The following is a 26,060-nucleotide window of genomic DNA, read 5'->3' on the forward strand; positions in this document are numbered from 1 at the left end:
TGAGGTACCTATACCCCTCCAGAGAGGGGCTGATATTTGGAATGAAAACAAAGTGCACATTCAGAGCACAACCAAGAGATTACAGAGCACTGTTACTTCGCTGATGTGATCCCTTTAGTGTCCTCAAGAGGATGGGACGCATGTAAATCCTACAAGAGACAACTGTATACGTAAATCAATACATTTGCACTAAGAAATATTACTTTAAAGTGTTCCAGATACTTCAATAGGTTGAGATACTAGAAAAATAAAGCATTTTCTTAATATGTTGCATTTAAATCCTGTATTTTCAACAGTTGAGAGTATTGTCAGACACCATAATGATTTATTTATTTGTGTATTTATTTGAACCATGATAGTTTCAAGTATGCATGTTGTCTGCTGAGACCTCAGAATTTTGAGAATGTTTTAATCATGTTCTTGTTTTGTTTCCTGGTTTGCTTAGCCATATCTGAATAAATATGTTCCGTATTTCTGAGAATACATCCAGTTATATCACAAGATCTTTGGGGTGTTACTTCACCAGCTGGAAACCTCTGTGGCTGGTGGTACCTTCGCCCAAGTTTTTGCTCTGGCCTGCTGGGCTTGTTCTGCCTACTGGGTCTGGCAGGCTGCACTTGGCTTTTGCTACTGGCCGGGATCCCACACCTGCCAAAAGCAAGCCAGGCACGAAGTGGTGAAAAATGCGTGGGCAAGCAAGTGCTGGGTCCATCCGCTGCACACAGCCAGGCTCGCCAGCTGCTGTGGCGGGTGGGTAGCTCCAGGAGCCAGCACAGGTGCCAGCTCCGTGAAAGACTGAGGCTGGACCAGATGTACAGCATGCAGGCTGCGGGTACCCTGTCTGGACAAGGGGAGCACGGTGATGCCTGGAAGTTTAGTGATGCCAGGAACCACAGAGCCCCAAAGAGGGAGTCACAAACCTGGCTCAGGGAGCCCCGAGATCTGGGCTCCCCAAAAAGCCGCAGCTCTTCTCTCCTTCTCCTCACATGCAAAGTGACAATCAGGGGCGTGTGTTTCAGCCCTGTTTGTGGTTACAGCTCTTTTAGTCCCGCTGTGTCCGGAAATGGTGGGTTCTTGGTCTCACTGACTTCAAGAATGAAGCCGCGGACCCTCGCGGTGAGTGTTACAGCTCTTAAGGTGGCGCGTCTGGAGTTTGTTCCTCCTGATGTTCGGATGTGTTCCGAGTTTCTTCCTTCTGGTGGATTCGTGGTCTCGCGGGCTCAGGAGTGAAACTGCAGACCTTCGCGGTGTTACAGCTCATAAAGGCAGTGTGCACCCAGAGTGAGCAGCAGCAGGATTTACGGAGAGGGTGGGAGGCTCAGGCATGGCGGGCTGCAGGTCCTGAGCCCTTTCCCGCGGGAAGGCAGCTAAGGCCCGGCGAGAAATTGAGCGCAGCGCCAGTGGACCGGCAGTGCTGGGGGACCCAGTACACCCTCCGCAGCCGCTGGCCCGGGTGCTAAGCCCCTCATTGCCCGGAGCCGGCAGAGCCGGCCGGCTGCTCCGAGTGCGGGGCCCGCCAAGCCCACGCCCACCCGAAACTCCAGCTGGCCCGGAAGCGCCGCGCGCAGCCCCGGTTCCGGCTCGCGCCTCTCCCTTCACACCTCCCTGCAAGCTGAGGGAGCCGGCTCTGGCCTCGGCCAGCCCAGGAAGGGGCTCCCACAGTGCAGCGGGGGGCTGAAGGGCTCCTCAAGTGCCGCCAAAGTGGGAGCCCAGGCAGAGGAGGCGCCGAGAGCGAGCGAGGGCTGTGAGGACTGCCAGCACGCTGACACCTCTCACCGCCATTTGCCAGGTCCAGAGTTCTTGTCCTACATCCAGGAAGAATGAAGTACGTGGACAACTGGAGAGTGAGTAAGGCAGAGAGGAGCTTCACTGAGTAACAGAACAGCTATCAGGAGACCTGCAGTGGGTAGCCCCTTTCCATAGGCAGGTCGGCCCATCAAGTCAGGAAGACCTGAAGTGGGTAGCTTCTTCCCACAGCTGGCAGTCCCCAGGGCTCTCTGAGGCTGACAGTGTCCAGGGCTTTTAGGGGCTGAGAAGAGAGGAAGCGCGTGCAGATTGGTCCATGGGTGGCCATGGGCAGGTCTGGAGAAAGGGCCTTAAGTTGTCACTCCTGACCTGGGCTCTAGACAGAACTGGCAGCCCGGCCCCCAGGCCTCAGGCCATCCCTGGCTTGAAGTTGAGGTTTCACCAGGGACCCGCCCCTTTCCGCCCAGGAGCCTGCCTGCGTCCTGCTGCCATGACATGCCATCCACAATGTCCAGGCTGTTCCTGATGAGGAGTGCCTGCAGGCCCCTGCTGGGCCACCCTCAGCAGCCCCTTGGCCTCCCTCCCATGCTCGTGAGTGCCCCAAGTCTGGAATGGGCCAAGGCGGCAGGGGGCTGGCATGTCACTGCCACTCCTAGTGCACACACACCAAACAAGGTTGCAACAGCACCCAGGCTCAGTCACAACTTTGCTCTGCCTCAAGCAGCTTCAGGAGTGGGGAACTCCAGGGAGTAGGAGCAGGAACTTCTGAGCCTGCAGGGCAGGGAGGCTTCCCAGGACCCTGAGAGCACAGGGACTCCCTGGTCTGGAGCCATGGCTGGCTGGCTGCAGCTGTGTCCTGGAGGGTGGGGCTCCTGGCTAACCAACCTGGTAGAGGATGGGGCTCCTGCCTGTTTCCTCTCGGGCACCGAGGTGCCGCAGAGACGCGGCGGCACCTACCCTGCTGTAGCCAGAGTCTTTGTAGCTGCTTTGTAGCTGCTTTTGTAGCTGCTGCTCCAGATGGGCTGCTGCTGCCATCAGTTATATATGAAAACTAAATTTTTCCAACTACGGAGGAAACTTAGTTTCTATATTAAACTATATTCTACAGAATATAGTTTTAATATATAATTAAAATTACACAATATAGTTTAATATAGTTATAACATTTTGACTATTTTATGCTTTAAAATAAAATCAAACTATTTTTTATCATTTCATTTCTTAAGTTATATTTCACCAATACAAACCAATATTCATGCATTGATGCAGTATACATAATCATTTCAGTTAAATAAATTGACCTGAAAATTAATGATAGCTATTCCTTATTGTGTTAGGTACCATGAAAAGGGTTTTACATACACAAACTCTGTAAAGTTATTTAGAACTAAAAAAACAACAACACACATGTGACAGAAATTTCAGTTTCCACCCCCTCCCCCCCTTTTTTTTTTTTGGAGACAGAGTCTTGCTCTGTCACCTAGGCTGGAGTGAAGTGATGTGATCTCAGCTCACTGAAAACCGGGTTCAAGCAATTTTCGTGCCTTAGCCCCCTGAGGATCTGGGCTTCAGGGGCGCCACCACGCCTGGCTAATTTTTTTGTATTTTTTAGTAGAGATGGGGTTTTGCCATGTTGGCCAGGCTGGTCTCAAACTCCTGAACTCTGGCAATCCTCCCACCTCGGCTTCCCAAGGTGCTAGGATTGCAAGCGTGAGTCACTGTGCCCGGTCCCCATTTTTAAAATGAGGGAAGTGAGGTACAGAAAGTTTAAGCTACATGTCCAACATGAGCAACTAAGTAACAGAGCTGAGATTTGAACCTAAGCAATTTAGTTACAGATGCCCTGCTGCTAATCATTACATTAATTTGTTTTTTAGGTTATCTGTATGCTCCAAATGAGATATATTAAAGTAATAACAAAGGAGAAATTGCTTCTCTGTCATCTAAAGCTTTTTGTTGTTGTTGTTGAATCTTAATGATTTTATGCTTAATTATTTTAGTGAATTATTTTCTTTTCTAATGCATAGACTGTTGGAGAAAAGTAAAACAGAATTCAGCTTATCAATAAGTTATATTCCTGTTAGTGTATTTCTGAGACTTTCTTTGAATAATATACATGAAGATGCATGTCACTAATTTCATTTCTGAGCATAAGCAACAACAATTATAAATAAAAATAAAAAATAGAAATAAAATCAATGACAAAAGTGACTTGAAAATCTGTTTCCACCAATATATGGGAAAATGGAAATAACTTGCAATTTAATAGCATAAATATCACTGTTTGAATTCTAGTTGTTCCCATTTATTAGCTTTATAACACAGCCTGGGCAAGTGACTTATTTTCTGGACCACTATTTTCTCACTTGCCCAGTGAAAATAATACTTCTTTGTGGTGTTATTTTGAAAGTTGATATTTGGAACACGTAACCCAGAGATTGACACATTCTGAGCATTTAATAAATGTCAGCAACATTATGCTTCAATCTCATCTTTTAATCAAAAAGCTTTCCTGCGGGTGAGGCAAAACCCTTGAATTTATGTTACTCTAAGAGACTATCCAAAAAAATCAGTCTATTGTTTTAATATTTGCACAAAATATTTAGAAACAGAACTACTGTGTTATGCTATCATCTGTTACAGGTTTTTCAAAATAAAATATCACTCTAAGTGGTATAATCAATAAACATAGTACAGACAGAACCCTAAAATAAATTCCTAATCCTGGTTGTTACTCTTATATTAGTCCTTTAATACTTAAATTATATTTAGAAAAGCCTTCCCAAAACTAAAATTCTTAGAATATCTACATTTTTATGTAAGTTAATTACATCATAAATGTAAGAGATCATTAAAATTTAGAAAAACAAAAACATAAAGGCTACTAAGCAAAGTGGCTTAGAATTCTCTCTAGCACTGTAAAATAAAAATAATAGGGGCTAAAGAAGTTTCTTTGATTTGAAGTGGCTTTCTTTGGAGAAGATAAATTTGATAGCAGATGCCCAATTATATTATTATGGTCCATATTCATGCACAGGGCAGAAAATTATCATTAGTTTTCAAACAGACAACAGGATAAAAATATTAGAAAGAAAACAAATATTTAACTTTGCTTTCATAAATCCTTTATAATGCCAAAATCAGTAATGTCTGTTTAGTATCCAATTTTAAGGTGAATAAAAAAAATCCAAGCAGATTATTAAGTGTTCAATAATTTGAAATGCTGCCATCCTATTCTAGACTTTTGGAAATCAATAGTAGAAATGAATCAAGTTGCAAGGGATTCATCTACTGTAAGCTCCTTCTGAATCTGGACGAAATAGGAAGAGTTATGTTATATAGCCCTGGAAAAGTGTCATGTAGCATTGATTTACTACGTTAGTGATAGCACTAAAAAAAACAATTCAAACTACATAAGAAATAGCAAAAAGTGCAGTCTACAAATGTTTTCCTTTGGATAACATCATTAGCCCTGGGTACAACCTGAAGGCACAGACTTGTATTGAAAGGCAGCCATGAACCCCACTCAGTTCATGTGACTTGTCTTTTAAAAGTATTTGTGAAAATTTCAGTTTACTTTAATATTGTTATCATGTTTATGTCACTATGGAATGTAACATTCTCTGTTATCTTTACTTTAAAAAAAGTGGTTGAATCAATGAATGTAGCACAACCTAGTAGAAAATGTATTATTTTGAAATAATGCAGCTCATTAATTTGAGCATCCAATTCTTTTTTTGTTAACTTTCATTTTAGGTGCAGGGGTACATGTGCAGGTTTGTTATATAAATAAACTCTCGTCACAGGAGTTTTGTGTACATATTATTTTATCACCTAGATATTAAGCATAGTACCTGACAGTTATTTTTCCAGTTCTTCAGCAATATTTTGGGAAGTGAAAGGCAGGTTCTCTTTATCTAAGCAACAAATAAGACATTAAATACATATGATGTTTTCTTTTTCTTTAATATAGAACAAATAATGATTTTTATATTAAAAGGTAAGATATTTTTTCACTTACCAATTAGAACAACGGCAACACAGGTTTTTCACTAATGCCAATAGACATCCAATTATTCATGTTCTCCTACTGCCATGTATCAATTTTAGATTAGTATTGCATTATCATTTGACGACACTCTTCTTCAAATAGTCATAGTAACTTTAATTTCATTCTATGATGATATTGGGATTTCATATAATAGAGAATTTTCAGTTACCCATAAATTCAAAATACATAGTATAGTTAAAATTTAATTAGACTGTAGCCTGAGGTATATAAATAATAAGGCCATTTAATTCAAATAATGTGATACTATCTTATTTTCTTTACAAATGAGGTAAAGTTGTGGCCCAAATGAAAATAAAATGGTATCTAATTAAATTGTTTTAGATACAAAGGACATTTTCTATTATCATTGAAGAATTCGTATCTAAGCCTAAGAAATGAATACTCAAATAAAAAAATTTAAAATTAGAAATCAGAAAGGCTCTTTTTATCCCCATTTGATAAATTTATCATCTCACCCAAGCATCAAATATTTATCACTAGAGGATGCTACCTCAGATTCAGGACTGTTATCATTTCTCAGGGAAGAGTCACAACTCCTGAAGAGTTACTGCTTAGGTTAGCAATAGTTTGTTTCATGGAACATCAATTTCTAAGCTTTTGAAAGAGCAATTTCACAAGCCTGAATGAGAAGGCATGAATATTGGCCCCCTTACAGGAACTAGGACCATGTAAGCAGGTATGGTGCCCAGAGGAAACTGTGATTTATCATGCTACTGTCAATAAACTACAGAAAGAGTTTGGGCCAAACAAATAGGAAGCCATGGTGGAGGGCTACGGTGCAAAGAAGCCAAGCAGCAGGGGAGCCAAACGTGTGCTGGGCTAATTTAATTTTTTAAAGCTGTAACTCAGCCCACACCTTAGGGACACAATTTCTCTCTGGCAACATTTTCTGTGAAGCTAAAACAGCTGCTTCACCTATCTCAAATCAGATACTGTGCTGTTTCAAGCAAATGTTTACCAAAAATAACAATTCTTAGGCATGCTTTTCCAGAAAATTTAGTTTGAACAAAATAGATTATCATGCCTTTAAAGTAAGGGTTGATATAAATAATATTTGCTAATAAAATTTTAATTTTGGCATTTCTAGTAACCTATAGAAAAAGTATGCAAATTACTAAAATGCAATGTAATAATATACAACCACATATTTTCATAATATATTTTCAAAATGATATGTCATGAGGGGCAACAGATTTAAGGAATACAAATCTCATAATTCTGAGCATTTTTAACTTTTTATAAGTAGAGAAAATTTCTCAAGTATTTAAAACAGTGATTTATTAATGTTTAATTATCATATTTTATCTAACTCTCATTCATTAAATAAAAATACAATTTCACAGGAATACTAGTCATAAAATGTGTATTTTCTATTTTCTATTTTCTTTTGGATTTTTTAGCACATTGATTGAAATTGAAGAAACTGCTAACAAATTGGCATTATTTGAAAATAAACTTTCCCTTTAATACATTGAAACCACATTTGTTTTCCATTCACTACAGGTTGTAGAATTCAGTATTTTCAACATGGTAGCTGGAGTAGCATTTGTTTTGTTTCTCAACTTTAAGTGCCATATCCTTCATAATCTGAAGTTTTAATCTCACAGATAGAGAATGAACACATTAACAGGATAAAGCATCTATTACTTATTGTATTTCTATATGTGTCAGCTGGAATCAAAATTACTGAAGCACAAAGCAAATTCGACAGCACAATGTTAGGTGACTCTTACATGCCTCAGGAATAGAGAAAGTCTACAAGACCTCTGTAGTGAAGGTCAGAATGTAAAGAAACTTATATCCAGGTCCAGGAGGTGCATAAAAAAATGCGAGAAGGCAATTTTTCTAGCTTCTGGCTAAATTCAGTGAGATGTCACAGTCCAGATGAATCAAGTTTCAGCAAGCAGGATGAATGTCAAATGGCTTATGCCAAAGACCAGCTTGTTCTTAGAGGATGCCTAGGGCCATTTTGTTCAGAGATTTCATGGAGGAAACAGCCTGCAATTGTAACTCTGAAAAGCCCGCTAAAAATCATTTTAAAAAATATTTCAGACACATTGAATTATAGGAAATGACTCACTAGGCCTGCAGCGTCCTGAAAAACTTTTTTTTGTTGTTAGTCGAAAATTGTTTCAAAAGTAGAATGACTAAGAATAAGTGCATGTAGCATTCTGAGCCAAAGTTAGCAGATGTTCTCTTATCTTAAATGCTACATGAACACCAAGGCAAACAGAATAAAGCATTTGGACTTGAGAAAATTCAGAGCTGGGTTGAAATAGAAATATAGAGAGTCCAGTTTTAAAGTTTTGAATATACCTCTCTTTTGAATAATGATAAAACTGACAGTTATGTGCCTAGTCAGTCATAGCCGTAGATATGTGGGGAGTTATCATAGCACCTCTGGTCCTGCCATGATGACTTCTACAGTTTCAAACACCAATGACATAGCTAACACGCTAGTGTCATGCTTGCAATGCTCATATTACCCAACATTAGCCACACCGATGTTCCATCTGTCAGAGACATATCTGACACCAAAATAGCAAATGATGCTATATTAGCATGAATTAACAGAACAACAATTAAAGCCCCATCTGTTTATTAAAAAAAATTGTCTAGACCTTGGCAAAATCTTGCTATACAAATAAATATTTTTGTTGGTGAGTTGTGTAAAAATATTACATCAAATTCTACTTAAAACCTTTTAGAATAAAATATACTTTAGCAAATAAGATGTTGCTCTACAATACATTCTTTAAATGAAAATGTAAATAACTATTAATTTTATTTAATGGAGAGTTTCAAATCCACTTATATAGTAGGAAGAAAAATGGTGACTGTAGATGCAAAAAATAGTTACACATTATGTAAGCACAGGATATATACATCGAACATTCCACTAAAAATGGCAAGAAATTGGAATTCCTTTGGGACATAAAATATAATATTCCAATGGAAAATTAAACAGCTTAAGTGAGCATAAAAATAACTTCCACCAAAACTGATTTCCCTAACACACACAATTATAACTCCCATTTTCTCCTGTTACCAAATTATTAATGTAAGAAAACACTGAAGGAAACCACAGTTCACAGGTGAATTAATGAGGTAAATGGAGATGGGAGGAAGTCAGATTTCTATGTGTACACAATTTAATAAACAATTTTTTCACCACATTTTTATTAATAGTATATATAAAGGAAGGGTTCTGATTTATAAATACTGTTATAAATTATCTACATATTTAGTTGCTATGTAATGTGACTGAAATGTCATTCCGTGGTAAGGTAAGTGGGAAAAGTTAACCTCTTCAACGATAACAGGATTTTATATGGCTTTCATTCCACTGAAAGTTTGTTTTATAATTTCCACTTTTCAGAATATAGGAACTTATGTTATTACTCTTGTCACTGTTATTAAAATTATTTGATAAATTTAACACAAAACATAAAATTAGGCTTCCAAGATTAATAATATTTGATTACCACGTGAGGATATTTATATATTTCTCACCAAACCAGTTAGCTTTATATTTAATCTTCTTGATTTCAAGTTTCATAAATAAGATACACCATGATATTAATACAATTTACATTTATTAAACATATATTAAGTGCAAAGGAATAGCCTAATTTTTTTGTATTATTCAGTTTAGCTTAATTCCCACAGCAATCCCTTGAGATTAGTACTATTATTAGTTTAATTTGGATATGGGGATCTCAGTGACAAAATCCCCAAAATATTCTAGTGTCATGCAGCAGTGAAGCAGCAAGGCTGAGTTCCAGCCCCTGGATGCAGAGCATATGCTTTCTCTCTTAATGAGTACATATCTTTTACTTGTTAGTTATTAAATACTGCCATAGATATAATCTAATAAATCACATTTATACTGGGATTATTCCCACTCAGCCAATAGCCCACCTACAGATTCCTACTTCCTGCACTCATGGGAAATGCACCAAGATTTGGATTCACTAAAATCCAGCAGAATTTTGTGTTAATAATTCTTAAATCATGTCATTCGGTAGTGAGCTTAGGCTCAAGTAGGAGTCGCAGGCATATGCGATACAAGTCTGTTTCCACACTGTTCTTCAGTTTGATAATTTAAATAATTTTTAAACTTAAATGTTATAACCTATGTGTACTTTTTAACACTCATCTTGCATGAGTTGTCTTTTCATAACTGAAAAATAAATTGAAATTCTAATTTTAGCAAACAACATGTTAACTACTATAGTGGATCTTTTATTCACTGTAAATTAAGTAACCACACTTTTTTTATATTCTGCCAAGTCATTAACAAAGATCCTAAATGGTATAAAATCAATAATGAAATCCAGTGCCACAAACTCATGATCCTCTCTGCAGGTTCCTAAAAATCAATGTATTAACACTAGATACAATAATTTGATCAACAACTACTACTCATAAATTTTCTATCACATGTCCCCTTAGAATAAAATAATATTATGAAATGCTTAATCTAATTAACATGTAAACAAAATAAAGTCATGTTGACATTTTGTGAACTTAGATGTGCTATTCAGCTTCTTAATGTTATCATTTTCCTTCCAAAATGTTACCACGTAACCTATTATATTAGCTGTTCTAAAATTTTCTTAGCAGTAAACACATAGATGATAAATCTGGAGGTTTCAGAATCCACCTTTTAACCTTTTTGCTTACCATATAGCATCTGTTGTGGTTAGCCAATTTTCTTCAACCTAAGCATACTTAAGTCATGTAGCATTCTGTGGTCACTTTTAATTAACATCACAGAAAAATAATAACAGAAAACATCTCATTCAATAGGAATGACTCAAGAAATCTTTCCAATATTTTATTTGGATTGTAGGCGGGGAGAATTAAACATCTTTATCCAGGTCTTTATACAAATGTACAAACATAACTGCACAAGCTATCATCTTTCCCCACTTATTAGAAATTATACAAATTTAAAATGGTTGGGTAAGAAAACACAAATCATATATTCAGCACAGCAAGTTGACAAATATTATTTAGATTTCATATTTCAGGTAGCTTTGGCAAAACCAAATTGGACAGAATTACTTTTGAACTGAAATTGTGCAGAAGCTATGGAGAAAGATGAGAGAAAAAAAAAAGCCAATATCAAGAAAGATCAGCCATAAACGTTCCCAGAAAGGAACAACCAAAATACTTGTGAAAAGGAGCAAGGACTATCATGAAGTACAAAACTAGCTTTCATCTGCAAAAACACTTTCTGGAACAAAGGTTGAGAAGGTTGATGATTGAAGTCCTCTGGAATCATTTTCAATCAAAGAAGCAGAGGTAGCTAAGTCTACACAAACAAACCAACAGGAAAACACTGTTTGCAGAAACAAGTCTATCTCTGTTAAAGTATAGATGGAGAATATCTAAAGTTCAACCATGTCTCCTCACTCCAAAGATCCTTCTAAAAATACTTGACCATGAACTCTCACTCCATTTGAAGGGCACAAAAATAACACAGAACTGGTAGAAAATTAATAATAAGGATAATAAATCATGTTGAAAATAAAGGCAAATTTAAAAATTGATGAAAATATTTATCAGAAAAATATTTGCACAGGTTTAGTAAGAAATCGTGCCTCACATACTGAATAAGGTTTTACTTCTATGTAGGAAGGACACATGGTGGAAATCGAAGAGTACAGGAAGAAATACAAAAACAATAAAATGAGATGTGTCGTTAACTGGAAGATTCAGGAACGTAGTAGGAAAAAAATCATGAAAATAAAGACAATTTTAGGAACTCATTGGGGAAATTAGCAACGGTAGAAAACAAAGCATGTAGCAGGAGCAAGGATAGAACAAGTAATACAAGCAAAATGAAATGGAAGCTAAAAAGGAGTTAATAAAATTCAAGATCCAAAAGAATATCAAATCAAAGAAAATATTTGAAGATGTAATGCAAAAACCTTTCTAGAACCTACGAGGCTGAAATGCTGATGATAGTAAATATCTGACTTATGATTAAGTAAAATGAAAGAAGGATTAAGATTTATCTAAACTGTGAAATATTTTTACAAAATTAATAGGATTTAAATACAAAGAAAAAAATGTGGGAAAGGAAAATCATCATGCAAAACACTGAGCTTCAGAATACTGGAAACGCTGTCATAAAATTTCAAGGAAATAAAATCTACCGGACAATATTTTACACAGTCATATTAAACTTTAATTATTAAAAAGTTATATAAAAGAGTTTTTAAAAAGAAAAACTCAGAAAATAATGTCTGTGGGCCCTTTTATAGAAATTACTAAAAGATAAACTTTAACAAAATTAGAAGCTTTGAGAAAATTATAATAAATGATTGATATACAATATTGAATGTATAACCATAGAATTAAAAAAAAAACCAAATGTGAGGTGTAGAATGCAAGAAGACAGCCTAAATATTTCAGCCCTACAATATAAAAATAATACCCATAAGAAAAACAGTAGCTTACACTTTAATGAAGTTTAAAGATTAAAAAAATGCTGATTATATACTTCTATATAATAGACGTCTATAGGAATATTCTTTTTAGCTAAAAAAAACTAGCAAAAATTTTGATAGTATAAATGAATTGAAAAATTAATAGAGTTAACTATTCTTATTTGATAGAGGATTTAGCTGTGAGAAGAAGAGGAACACATTACTGTTTTTTTCCATTTTCTCTTTGGTTGTCTTACTTTTGTGAAGAAAATAATAGATATTATATAAATAAATAGATTAGTAAGGATATTTATATATAAAGTTGTAATTTTTATAAAAGGTAAATAGTAGAAAATGGAAATTTTTCTAATATGAAACAACTATACAAAAAATTTTAAAGAAAATTTGTCACACTGAAGTTTTTTTAATATTAAAATAGGAAAAATATAATGTTAAATAAATTGAAAAATAAAATCCAAACATATCACATAACTATACTAGTCATGCATGAATCACATAAAACAGCAAAAATTAAAAACAAAAGAAGATACGGAAATACAATAAGAATACAATATCTTTTTATTATCACCTTTACTGAGATATAACTGACATGCTATTCAATTGACCTATTTAGAATGTACAGTTTCAGGCAGGCACAGTGGGTCACTTCTGTAGTCCCAGTGACGAAGGCTGAGATCGGAGGATTGCTTCAGGCCAGGAGTTTAAGACCAGTTTTAGCTGCTCTCTCTATATGAACATGATCATTATATATTCAATACCACATGCCATGATAAATTGCAAATGTGTTGAAAGATTTAAATTTAAAAACAAAACTATCCAAAAATACGTAAAAGATGGGGACGTTTCTTTGAAGAAATGAATAAAGAAAATAATTTTTAATTATTATTTAAATACAAAATTGAATATAATGTAATAACAGATTGATGAATTGACTTGTTAAAAAGAAACTTCCTATATTAAAACATATATGCATGCAAGTACACACACATTCACACTTACACATGCCCCTTAATCAGTCAGAATATAAAAGACAAACCAGGAAATTAATATTGTATCTCCCACTTCAGATTAAGAGCCATACTTCGAAATATGTAAAGAATCCCCAAAACCAAAACTCAACAAAAAATGAGAATGTATATAAACAAAGAATTTATTTAAAAGGAAAAATAAATCATATATAAACAAAGAATTTATTTAAAAGGAAAAATAAATCAAATATGATCATTTAAATGCATGAAAAGATGCTTAACCTCACTCATAAAAAAGCACATTTTCATCTGTCTGGTTGGTAAGTGTGAGTACCTTTGTAAACACTTTCTCTTGCAAAGCTGTGGAGAAGGAGCAACTCTCAGTTTTGCTCATATGGGAAGCATTGTAGCAATATTTCATATAAACTTTGACCTACCAACTCCACTCTGGGTCTTTATTCAAATGGGATATTTGCAGATATATAGAGAAATATGTTTATAGTAGTATTTTACATTAGTGATTTTAAAGCTAATGATTATAGATAGTCTAAATATTAATTAAGATTTAAACAATACCTCCATACACAAATACGATGCAGCTGAGGAAGATTTTTATACTGTTATGGAATGCTCTCTAAGATGCATCTTTACAGTAAAAATGTATAGGGTAGAACAGTGTGCATGGTAATTTTTTTAATGGAAGGAAAGTAGAAAAATATGTCTGCATTTATTTAAACATGCATGAAAACTGTGCAGGGTAGAACAGTGTGCATGGTAACTTTTTTAATAGAAGGAAAGTAGAAAAATATGTTTGCATTTAATTAAACATGCATGAAAACTGTGCTGATACACTAGAAATGTAAAAGTGTTTTCTCATGCATGGTAGCATGGCAATAGCAATCAGGATCGGGAGGCATATTTTTATTATATCTTTTTATGTTCTCAGATTTCTAAGCTTTAGGAATATATTGCCTACTTAAAAAAACTAAAGTATGTTCATGGTTCAAATTGGAGTAATCTGTATCTGTATATCATCCTCCAGTCTGCTGCTGTTCTTTGCTTCCAGGAAGGACACAATTATCTTTTTATTTCCCAAGGCTCTACTAAGAAAGACAAATACAAGTGTTAAAAGAAAAAAATTACAACAAATTTAGTTTAAAAATCTAATTGGCTTTTATTTGTGATTCTAGAATTTGGCAGCATTTCATTCTATAAAATATTATGAGTGCTCCCTTGGGCTTGGCAAAACAGGTGGCTTTTGCAAGGTGAAAACGAGAAAACGTAATTTTTTTTAAGAGTCAGGTTGATGAACAGTCAGTTGCTTTTGTTGTAGGAGTTAAAGTAGAGGGGACTTCTTTGCTACAGTGAGTCAGGTTGACTGGGCCCTTTCCAATTGGTGGAGGTGGATTTCCTGTTTTCAGAAAAAAAAAAAAACTGGTCTGTTTGTAAATTTACCTGCTTCTTTAAAGTTTCAGTTTGATTATGTGGCACTTAGCATAAGGAATTCTATTTTAGTTTGGTCTGTTGGGGCGTAGTACTGGAGTTCAGTCCAAATCAATGGTCTCCCATGCATTTTATTTAACGTAAGTAAGGATTTTGTTTAACTAAAGGTTTAATAGATATGGGAGGAGATAAAGAAGATAGAGGACATTGGTCGTGGTGAGGAAGAGGTACAGTGTGCCTTAAAAGGAGGTAAAAGTGGCATATGTATTTAAAAAATAGAAAAGTAGTATTAGATTCTTAAAATTAGACTATTAGATTAAACAACCTTAGTATTCATTTTGGTTTTCTTTAACAGCTTGTACTTTCTGTTTCTTTCTTGTGTTGCAGGACTGATTCCTTATCCAACATCACTTTCTGGACTACCTAGAATCCAACTATCATGTGTAAGTCTTATAATCTTGTGCCCACCAAAAATACCTTTTTACATTTTTATGCAAAGCAGCCCAGGTCCCTTTTATCTTAAACGTTTTATTACAGACAATGCCTTTCCTTTAATAACCAAAAGGTGATTAATGGATTGTACTAAACAAAAGACTAATTTACCTTTAGTCTCTACCTGTAGAAACAGAAAAAAAAACTGACAAAAGCTTGGAAATAACAGGTTTCCTGTAATTTCTTCCAACACATTGTTTTAGTGCTATGGATTTATTTAGATGACTTACCATATTATACTTTAATAATCTCCTGCCTAGCTTTTCCTTTTTAAAAACATTTTAAAAGAAATTCTAGCCAATGAAATATTCATACTTTCTGAACTTTTGTTAAAATTTTCTTTTATGATGTTAACACAGGGGAAGCAATTTCCTCATTTTACAAGCAACGATAGTTCAGATGCTTTCTGCTAATGTTAATGTATTGTTAATGCATACTTATTATATATCCACAATATGGCCTATTTACTAATTGCATTACCTGGCAGAAGCTATTTAATATTTCAGTTTCTGTCTTCTTCACCACAAAATGAAGAAAATAATTCAACAGTTGTTATGGGGAGTAAATGTTGTTACCTTACTTGTTCTGACAGCTTTCACCAAGATGTCATCTTGTGGGCTAGTCCGTTGGACCTACTTGACCACTCAGACACTATCCTAATCTCCATAATGTGATACCTCCTGAGAGGCAGCCATTTGACACAGACACCTTTCTCAGTTTGCTCAGGCTCCAACGCCATGATCTGCCATGCAACTCTCTCCACAGTCTCCATCATGGATACCTGCCTTTTATTCCAACACCTAATGTTTTAGTATTAAATCATTCCATATGATAAGAGTAGAGAGGTGAAAGAGGAAGACTCATTCAACGGAAGTTGATCTGCTGTGTTTTCACAATTATTCCATACATAACATTTTCTAATATCTTTGTTACTTCTTTTTTTGACTCAGTTACATAGAAATATTTTTCTTAATTTCCAAATATATGAGGATATTCCTTATAATTTTGCTATTGATCTTTAATCTCATTCCATTGATTTTAAAGATTGTTCTCTTTAAGACTGCAATACATTGAATTTGTTAGGCCTTTCTATTGCCTATCATATGGTCACATTTGGTGAATTTTCAATGTGCTCTTGAGGGAAAAAAAAGTGTATTCTAGAGTTGATTCGTTTAATGCAGTATAAATAACATTATGTTATGTTATTTTAATTTTTCTGAATACTTAGTGATTTTTAAAAAACCATCCATACCGATTTCCGAGGAGTATTAAAACCTCCACTAGTAATTGTGGATGTGCCTATATCTGTTTTTAGTTGTCTCCAATTTTGAATTTTTTATCTTTAGTATGGAAAAATATGCATTTTTATTTCTTTTTAAAAAATTAATTATTTATTATAAAATATCCGTTTTTATTAATGGCAAATATCTTTGTCTTGATGCCTACTTTATCTGATATTCAGAAAAACCAGACTGGCTTCTTTATGCTTAATATTTCAAAATATATCTTTTCTACCCTTTTACTTTCATCTTCCCAGTGTCTTCATATTTAAAGAAATTAAAAAGTAAGAAATGTATATGTATATACATATAATACATATTTCCACTTATAGTGAACATTTGTTAACATTTTCAGTGCTTTGTTTCATTATTGTGTTTGTTTCTGTTGACTATATTTTTCTTTTGGTTATATGTCTCATTTATCTTCTTTTTTCCATATCTCAATTTTGTTTGTCTATGCTGGCATTGGAGGTTCTAAATTGTTGAGAGTCTGGATTTAATTTTATTTCTTTAGAGAGTTTTGAAATTTGTTCTAGAAGACACTCAATTAATTTAGTGGTGAATTAGCTCTGTCTTGTGAAGGCTTATGTTTAGCTCTGACACTGCTGGTCTAAAGCACCGCACTTAAAACGAGACCTTCCTGGGACCACAATTGATTGTCTAGATAATGAGTGAGGTTGTTCTCTAGCTGACTTTAGGTATAATGTCTCTGATCACCGTGAGACTCTAGAATCTTTACATACCTCACAACCTTTTAGTAGGCTGTTCGCCGAGCTGATATCTGTTATCTCCCATACTTTATGGAGTTTCACATTGAATATTTTCAATTTAATAATGGACCAAAGAGTCAAAAAGACCTATTCAAACTTTTGGAGCTTCTTTTTTTCATAGTTATCTCATCTCTGGTACTCTGCCCTGCAAATTCCAGCTACATCAGCAAACCAGAATGCAGCTCTCTTTTATGTTGTTCTGTTTTAAACGTATTTGTCTGTACTGAAGTTTAGAAAACGACTCCATGTGGACAACCAGGGTAATTGTGGCACTCACCTAAAACGTTTCTCTTATTTCAACGATAGTGCTTTTATGATCTTTGTTGTGTAATGTACAAAAAAAAGTTTAATGTCATCTACCATGTTTTATAAATGTATGCGATGTGAGAGTGAGGACGACACCCTCTACTCTTGTCCTTGCTGGAATTGGAAGTCAACCATTAAGTCTTAATTAAGCCTTTCTCTTCAGCTTTCTTGTCTTCCCTCCTTATATTATCTCTCTATGCGATGTCATTCTTCAATAAATCACATCTCAATCTAACTTCAGTCTTAATTACAGCCTTGAGTTATTGAACCCTATATCTAGGTTTTTACTGAAAATTTCCACTTGCATTGTCTACCAGAAAATCAAACATAACATGTTGATTCCAAAATTATTGCCTTTTCCACTGATTTCATTGTCCTACTTCAGTTCATTTTATTATTGACTTCTCCTTCAATCCAACTAAAATCTCTGAGATCAAAATATAATCCATCTCTCATAGTCCCTGATGACAACACATTTTCAAGTATTATTAATTTTTTTCTTTGTGATATATTTCACATCTGCTATTATAGTTGTTAGGAGACTTTAATTATATGTAACAAACACACTGACACTAATGTGGTGGAAATTTCCTCAAAGTTATATGTTGTTTAATGTAATAAAATACCAGGAATGCATTCATAGTTAGAAAATGGGGTAAAATATTGAAGGAGAATGTAGTCCAAACCCTTTACTTTCACATGCACATACACACACACACACAAACACACACACATGCACAGACACATAAATATATATACACACATACATATTTACTCTTCTTTGATTGTCTGCTTCATTTCTTTTACTACACATGATCTTTCTTTACTCCACTTTTCAAGTGGAATAAAATGGCCATCCAGAAAACCAAAGTTTACACAGCAACATTAAAAGGACAGAATTATAAACAAATGTGTTAGCCCAAGTCTAAGTTCATAAGAAAGAATGCCATTAACCTAGATTATATAGTATTATCTCTACAGGTAAAGGTCTGGAAGAAGGCCAATATTGCTCGGATTGGCTACCAAAAGTCATCTTTGTACATGCATAGCAGTGTTGGGTAGGATATTATATTGTAATAGGTAGAAAATTAATAGGTATCTATGACTTTTTACCTCCTAAATGCTCACAATATACATATAAACGTTTTCCATATTGTCAAATAAATCTTCAACCAATTTTCTCATATAGAAGAAACTTCCATTTTAAAACTTCTTGCAATCTATCAAGTGATATAGTTCCTGAGATCAAAACTGATTAAAAAAAAAACAAAGCTGAAGTTGAGTAAATTTTCAAATGAAACGCCAGTCATTCATTACAGGCATACTGTGGCAATAGTGTCAATATTGTAGTTTCAGTGCCAGACCACTGCAGTAAAGCGAATATGGAAATAAAATGAATCAGACAAATATTTTTTATTTCCCAGTGCATATGAAAGTCATGTTTACACTATACTGTGGTTTATTAAGTGTGCAGTAACATGATATCTTAAAAAGTGTACATTTTAATAAAAAATACTTCATTGGTAAAAGATGCTGACATAGAGACACAAAATGAGCCCAAGCTGTGTAAAAATAATGCCAATATACTTGTTCAATGCAGGATTGCCATAAACCTTCAATTTGTAAAAAGCACAATGTCAGCAAAATGCAATAACGTGAACCACTGTAGAGTGAGGTATGCCTATGTTTGTGACTTTGGGGGAAGTAGTTAATATTGCTAAGGTTAACATTTCTTCAATGTCTGGTTAATATAGTACTTATCTCACAAGCTTGTTATGAGAGTATACAATGAAGAAAGTGCTGAATACAATACCTGTTATATGGTGTGATTCAAAAAACCTCAGCTCTATTATACCTATTTCCTGAACTGGATTTTAAACATTTAGAAGTTAGGGAATAATTTAAACTTTTAACGTTTCCTTACTTTTTTACACTGCCATTGCTTATTATTCTGATTTCAAAATGAATTACTGCTTTGAAAACAAAATTTTCTGGAGAAAATGTCTTTGACATCCTCCTGATACCAAACTCTATAGCCATTTTTATGCCCTATTATCCTGGTATTTCTTCAGCCTTTGTACTGAAGAAGACTACCACAATTTAAAAAAATTCCTCTCTTATTTTCTGTATACCCAGATTTCCAGTTTTGCTCTGAATTTTACTTCTCTGCTTCTATTGCTCCTATTCTTGTTTTGAAACCTTAAATATTGGGGGAAAGAACCACTTCAGGTTATGGTTCATGGTCCTAATTTCTCTTAGTCATCTACTCAACCATATCATCCAAACCCCAGGTTTATATATTAACTATATGCAGATTAATTTCAGATCTTCAGCTCTAGATTCTCTCCTAAGCTCTAGACCTTCAACTTCTATTACCTCCCAGAAATTGCTTTCCAAATACTTTGCTAGTTCCACAAACCCAATTTTATGAGACAATTTCAGCCTTCTCTAATATTTGTCTCAACCCTTATGTCTTTCAGCTTTTAGATTTTTATAAATACCACCATCATTCTATCAGCTATATAGGATTGAACTCTAGCAATATTGTAAACTTGGGGATAGAACTAAACATTTGCAAAAAAATAAGTGAATTAGAAAGAGGGATGCACCAAAATAAAAACATACATAAAAATTTATTACTTTGAAAATTAGACTTTTAATAATTTATTAATACATTGAACATATGTTTAGTGAAAAAGCACTAAATGGTAACATTGAGGACATACATCAGGCATATTCCAACATAATGAAAATTAACCATAAAGCTTAGGAGAAACAAGCAAACAGGAAATTACAAAGCATATTGTTAAGTGCAAAGAAAATGCTCTAGGAACATGTATGATGGACACTTCACGCAGTCTTGGAAACTTGGGCAATGCTTGCCAGATAAACCTAAGATATGAAAAGAACCATGCATTAGGTTGAAAAGAGAAAAAGATGCTCCTGGCAGAAGCAGCAATATGATAAGAAAAAAAGGTTCACTAAAGTATACTAAATTGTGTGTTAGTATCAGAGACAGTTCAATAAGATTGGTTCATCTTTCTCAAAGGAGAGTGAGATATGGCAAGAGAGCTCACACAGAGTATTTGCCTTTTATCATATCTCTATAGTCCCTATTATATGCATTAAATTTATCTATGATCTCATTATAATGTCACTCTATATAAATCATAATTGATAAAATATTATATTCCTGGTTCCATATATTGATAAGTGTTTTCAAAAATCTGAAGGAGATACAGTCTGGTAAAAATATAAGTGACCATGTAACATTTAGAAAAGTAAGTCTGCATAATTTTCTAAATCTCTTTTGAACTATGCATCTTTTTATAATACAATTACTTGATGAAAGGAAGGTGGCATTTTAAGCTCCTTTTCGTAATTCTATGCAACATTACAGCAAAGGTCTGTGCAGAAGATCAAAAGTGATCTTCAATGTAGGAAACTATTTTGTCATGCTAGAAAGCTTGTTTGTAGTTGTGGTGAAATGCCAATAGTGACTTAGAATGCTATTTCATGCTCAGCAATTTTAAAGAAAATATTAAATTTGTCCCAGTTAAAAAATTGGCCTTTAGCCAAAAGTTACAGCTAGTTCAAAATAAGGAAAAGGTATTCTTGCAAACGTTTTTGTGCTGTATTTCAAGGCAGGCATTATTGTGTTACGACATATTAATTGATCAGATAGAATGAGAGGATGGTTCTTTACCCACAGCTACAAAGGGAAGAGGAGGGAGAGAGAGGGAGAGAAGGGAAAAGATTTTTTTTTGGCATAATATTGTGTCAACAACAGCCTTGGATGTCCCTCAGATTATTCCTGGACATTGTTTACACATGTTGATCATCTGTACCAAGATAAAATAATGATGCTGAAATTATTGTCTAAATGGTAAAGGAAACCACACCTAATGCAAGATAATGTGTTGCTACGAAAAGCAATTTCTTTACCAACTTATTTAGAACATATTCTAGAAGCATGGTTACAAACAGTCCATGAAAGTAACACATAATGATGTTTTAGTGGAAGCACATGCTTATTAAAACACTAACTCTGCTTCTCTCCAAGCCTTGAAGCATTTTGCATATTTGGTTGGCTATTACATTTAATTGTGAAACTATAGTTTTCCAATTGTGAAACTATAGTTTTAATTACTTAGAAATATAATTGAGAATCATCAAAAAGTCCAGTCTAAACATGAAAATGCATTTATACCACTAAAATTATGATTCTGTATTTTAATTAACATAAATAATATAACTTACTAAATTATATTGATACATTTCAAGTTCTTATGAGATTAACTTCTTAGTTTTTATTGTGTACGATTGCGTAAAGATAACTTAAAGTGTGATGCCATTTGGTCAACCTAAACAAGAGTAGGATGACTGAAAGGAATATTATGGATTCAGAGTACCCTTTCAGAGGCTTATCTTTACATTTAAAATGATATAATTTTGTTTAGCACAATGAACTCTTAAGAAAAAATACTTTAAAAATAAAAATTGCTCTGTGTCACTAATTTTACTAGAGCATTGTAAATCTAATAAATTTCTATATATAATGATTAATGTTGTTCACCTCTCTATGTGCGGATATACTTGCAAAATTAAACTTATTTTAGTCATGACTTTAAATTTTATGCAAATAAAAAACAAATTAATTTATCCACAATACTTTAATTAAATGGGTTAAAACAATCTTAGTATTGATTACTTATAAGTACCCTGCACACACTGTATGCAGTTCTTCAAACTGTGTTCTAAAGCACACACTTGCATAGGATGGGTGAGAATTGATATTCTAAGTCTTGTATATTAGTTTAAATAGTAAACCTAAATATAATATATTTTATCTTAAATATGAGTTAAATTAATATTTAAAAACAGGATGCAGTTGAGAATAACAATTTGTTAAACTGATTAGGTAGGCTGAAAAATCTAGAAAAAATGAGAATAATTCAACTTGATCACATTATATCTGAATAACTTCTCATTTTCTCTTAAACTGTTACATTTGCTGTTTTATGAACTATAATATGGAATATTTTATTTACGTATTTCTATTACTGACATTTAAAAATGATATTCCTCTTAAGTGGTCAAAGTTGCAAGGACAAATACTGAAATATGATTTTGCATTAGAATATGTAATCGGTTCCTTTAGGATAATCTTGATTCTAGTTGTTGCACGCAGTTGAAAAGGTATGTTGCATTCGTTGTTGAAAGGTTAAAAGTAGTATTGCTAGGTGAAGCTATGCTTAATTTATCATGTACTCAAGGGGCTCTTTTAGGTTGACGTACTGCTTAGATATGATCTTGTTTGACTGTATTTATTTTGCAATTGAAATTAATCCTTTTGTACTGGATGACTTTTATGATGGAAGAATGAGGGAATCAAGACCTTTTTGGAACATTTGGGTATATACGTGTGTATATATCCATGCATATATAAATATGATGAAACGTTCTATTTGTTTTACTGTATCAGAGATCATTTTATCCACCAGTTTTCTAATTTCTTTAACATATTTGACTCATGGCTTTTAAATACCTAAACTAACATTAGTGTGGAATTTATGCGCAGAAAAATGTTAAGATGTGGGTGACTAAATTATCAACTGAACCAAAAAGAATAACAAAAATAAGCCAGCAAAATATCATTTATTGCGGCTTTGAGATAAAATCTGCAAATCAATACATTTAGGTAAAGTGAATCAAATAACTGAGGTTTACTACAAAGGACAGGATTGTTTTCTACCACAGATACTAAACCATTATTTTATAAAGGCTAGTAAATGTGTTTCCTCCTTGGGACTCCAAATTGCACATAGTCACAAAGTGACCCTTTGAATAAGTACTCAGAACATAATGACATAATTAAAGACTTTCTATAATTTTCCATTCGCTTGACATTAGAATTAGTATGTTCTTTTTTAAAGGCACACATGCACACAAAGAGATGCTACTACCAATTGAACAGTTATTTATGCCAAAACTAATGAAATAAAAAGCATCTATATTTTTCAGAAGGAAAGAAGATTCAAGAGAATTGCATTGTCCTTCAATGCTGTTTTTTTTTTTTTTTTTTTTTTTTTTTTTTTTTTTTTTTTGAGAGGGAGTCTTGCTCTGTCGCCCAGGAGTGATCTCGGCTCACTGCAAGCTCCGCCTCCCGGGTTCCCGCCATTCTCCTGCCTCAGCCTCCGGAGTAGCTGGGACTACAGGCGCCCGCCACCACGCCTGGCTAATTTTTTGTGTTTTTGGTAGAGACGGGTTTTCACCGTGTTAGCCAGGATGGTCTCGATCTCCTGACCTCGTGATCCGCCCACCTCGGCCTCCCAAAGTGCTGGGATTACAGGCGTGAGCCACCGCGCCCGGTCTCAATGCTGTTTTTAAAATGTGCTTTGCTCCTCTGGATATAGTGTTTGGAGTCGTGTCTTTTATATCTGTGGGTCGCTGCAGCTCCCAAAGACAACACCTAGAACCAGAGGTTCAGTCACAAACACCTTACACAAGAGCTTGTTCCTGATACTACATCTTCTTACTATTTGCATCATGAGTTCCTTTCTCAAGTAAATTCTTCTCAATGGCATTCAAACATTTTCTCATCTTTAATAAGATGATGCTATTCAAACCAATTGTCTATATTGATGTCTCCACTTTCTCACTTCCCATTCTTCTTTTTTTCTGTATTTATATATTGTTGTGATTACTAAGACTATACACAAATTCTTGAAAAATCATATAATGTACATGCCTTTCTTCAGACTGCTGTCTACAGACTACAAAGTAACAAAATGTAAATAATATATTTGCTTCCCATCTTTTTCATTATGAAAACAAACTACAAATAAAGTTGAAATTTCATGCAGGTTTCTTTCCCAGTTCTAGTACTCGTGTAGTTCTCCAAAAACAACTACCATCATAAATCAGCCATATAACCAGGAAATATATATATGTTTATATGTGGGCGTGTGTATGCACTCACACGTATACACCTATATATGCATACACATACACACGTGTGCATGCACACATGCCTGCCCATGTACCCACACACGGAGACGCATTTTAAAGATGAGGAAACTTGAACAATTAGAAACAGAGTGTTTACAAAGCTTTCTGAAGGTCACAGAACTAGTTATTGATGGTATCAATATTCAAATACCGTCTCGCTCAGGAGTTCATGCACTTAACCAATACTTCATGTTAAATTAATATTTGAAACTACTTCTTGTGCATCTCTTTAATAAAACTCATTAGATGTATGCCATATACCATCAACTTTACTGGAAATTGACAAATGTCTTCACTAAGAGATTGTACTAATTAATATTTGAGAGAGCAATTATATACAAATTTCTCTTTTCCTACCACATTGTTGCACTCAGAATGTAGATTTTAGATTTTAACCAATCCAAATGTGCGAAATAATTTTTGTTTTAATTGGACTTTCTTCAATAATTAGAGGTTGACACCTTGTAATATTTTCAATTTCCTCTTCTCTGAATTGCATATATATTACCTTTGATAATTATTTGTTTCTAGTTTTTTCTAATTTGTAGAAATTTCTTTTTATATGCTCTTAATTTTATTCCTCTATTTTATATGCTGAAAATATCTCCATTCACTCTGTACCTTTTCTTCGAAAATAGACTTTGTTTCCTTTGTCATAGTATGTTCTATGATTAAATTTAATAAAATTACTATTTTATTTTATGAATTCTGTCTTTTTATTGTATAAAAGAACACTGATAAGTACTCAAATTGTTTTTTAGTTTTTAGCTTCACTATTTTTCCTTACTTCATTAGCAAGTTGTTTAATTGTAAATTGTAAGAAAGGTATCAATTTCTCTATCCTTTTCAATTTATCAAATATTTATATATAGTTAGGTCCTAGAATAGATACATAGATTATAAAACAGAATGAATGTAGAGTTCACAGTCTGGTCTAATAATATGTAGTAATTGGAAATTGAGGAGGAAGAAGGAGTAGTAATTACATTGTTGGCTACAGATCAAGGAATTCATCAACCTTTAATTTTCTAAGTTATATTACCATGCATTGATTTTGAATTTTATTTTTTTCTACAACCATTTAAATAAACAGGTATTTTATTTCTTTTCCTTAAATAGGTTAATACAGACAGTTTTCATATTGGGTGTCTTTGTTTACCTGAATTAAGCTATTCTTAGTTATTATGTTTTAAACATCTTACTGCAGAGGTCAATTTATTTGTTAATATGTTATTTCAGGAGATTTTAAAATATTTTAAGTGAAATTAATGTACCTATTTCTTATAATGTACTATGTTATTTTGCTTTTAAGATTTTAATAGCGTGTACTGAGTTGAATGACTTTTTCTCCTTTTCTATTTTCTGAAATAGTTTGTAGAAAATATGAATTATTTGCATATTCAAGTGCAATAAACTAACCTGCAATATTATTTGGACCAATATTTCTTAGGGGAAAGACTTTTTAAAACTGTGATTTATTGTATTCAGTGTTCTTAATATTAGTTGGTTTT

The 26,060-nt window shown here is 34.1% G+C and overlaps 1 long non-coding RNA gene across 1 annotated transcript; it reads left to right on the forward strand.

Moving 5' to 3' along the window:
* The first annotated feature begins 353 nt into the window (after positions 1–353).
* LOC129532348 (uncharacterized) lies at positions 354–19,346 on the forward strand. The gene is made up of 3 exons (XR_008678043.2): positions 354–1,844; positions 15,078–15,133; positions 15,775–19,346. It is a non-coding gene; the product is annotated as an uncharacterized lncRNA (long non-coding RNA).
* The last annotated feature ends 6,714 nt before the right edge of the window (positions 19,347–26,060 follow it).

The sequence above is a fragment of the Gorilla gorilla genome, chromosome 2 (genome assembly GCF_029281585.2).
Source record: "Gorilla gorilla gorilla isolate KB3781 chromosome 2, NHGRI_mGorGor1-v2.1_pri, whole genome shotgun sequence".
Lineage (NCBI taxonomy): Eukaryota > Metazoa > Chordata > Mammalia > Primates > Hominidae > Gorilla > Gorilla gorilla.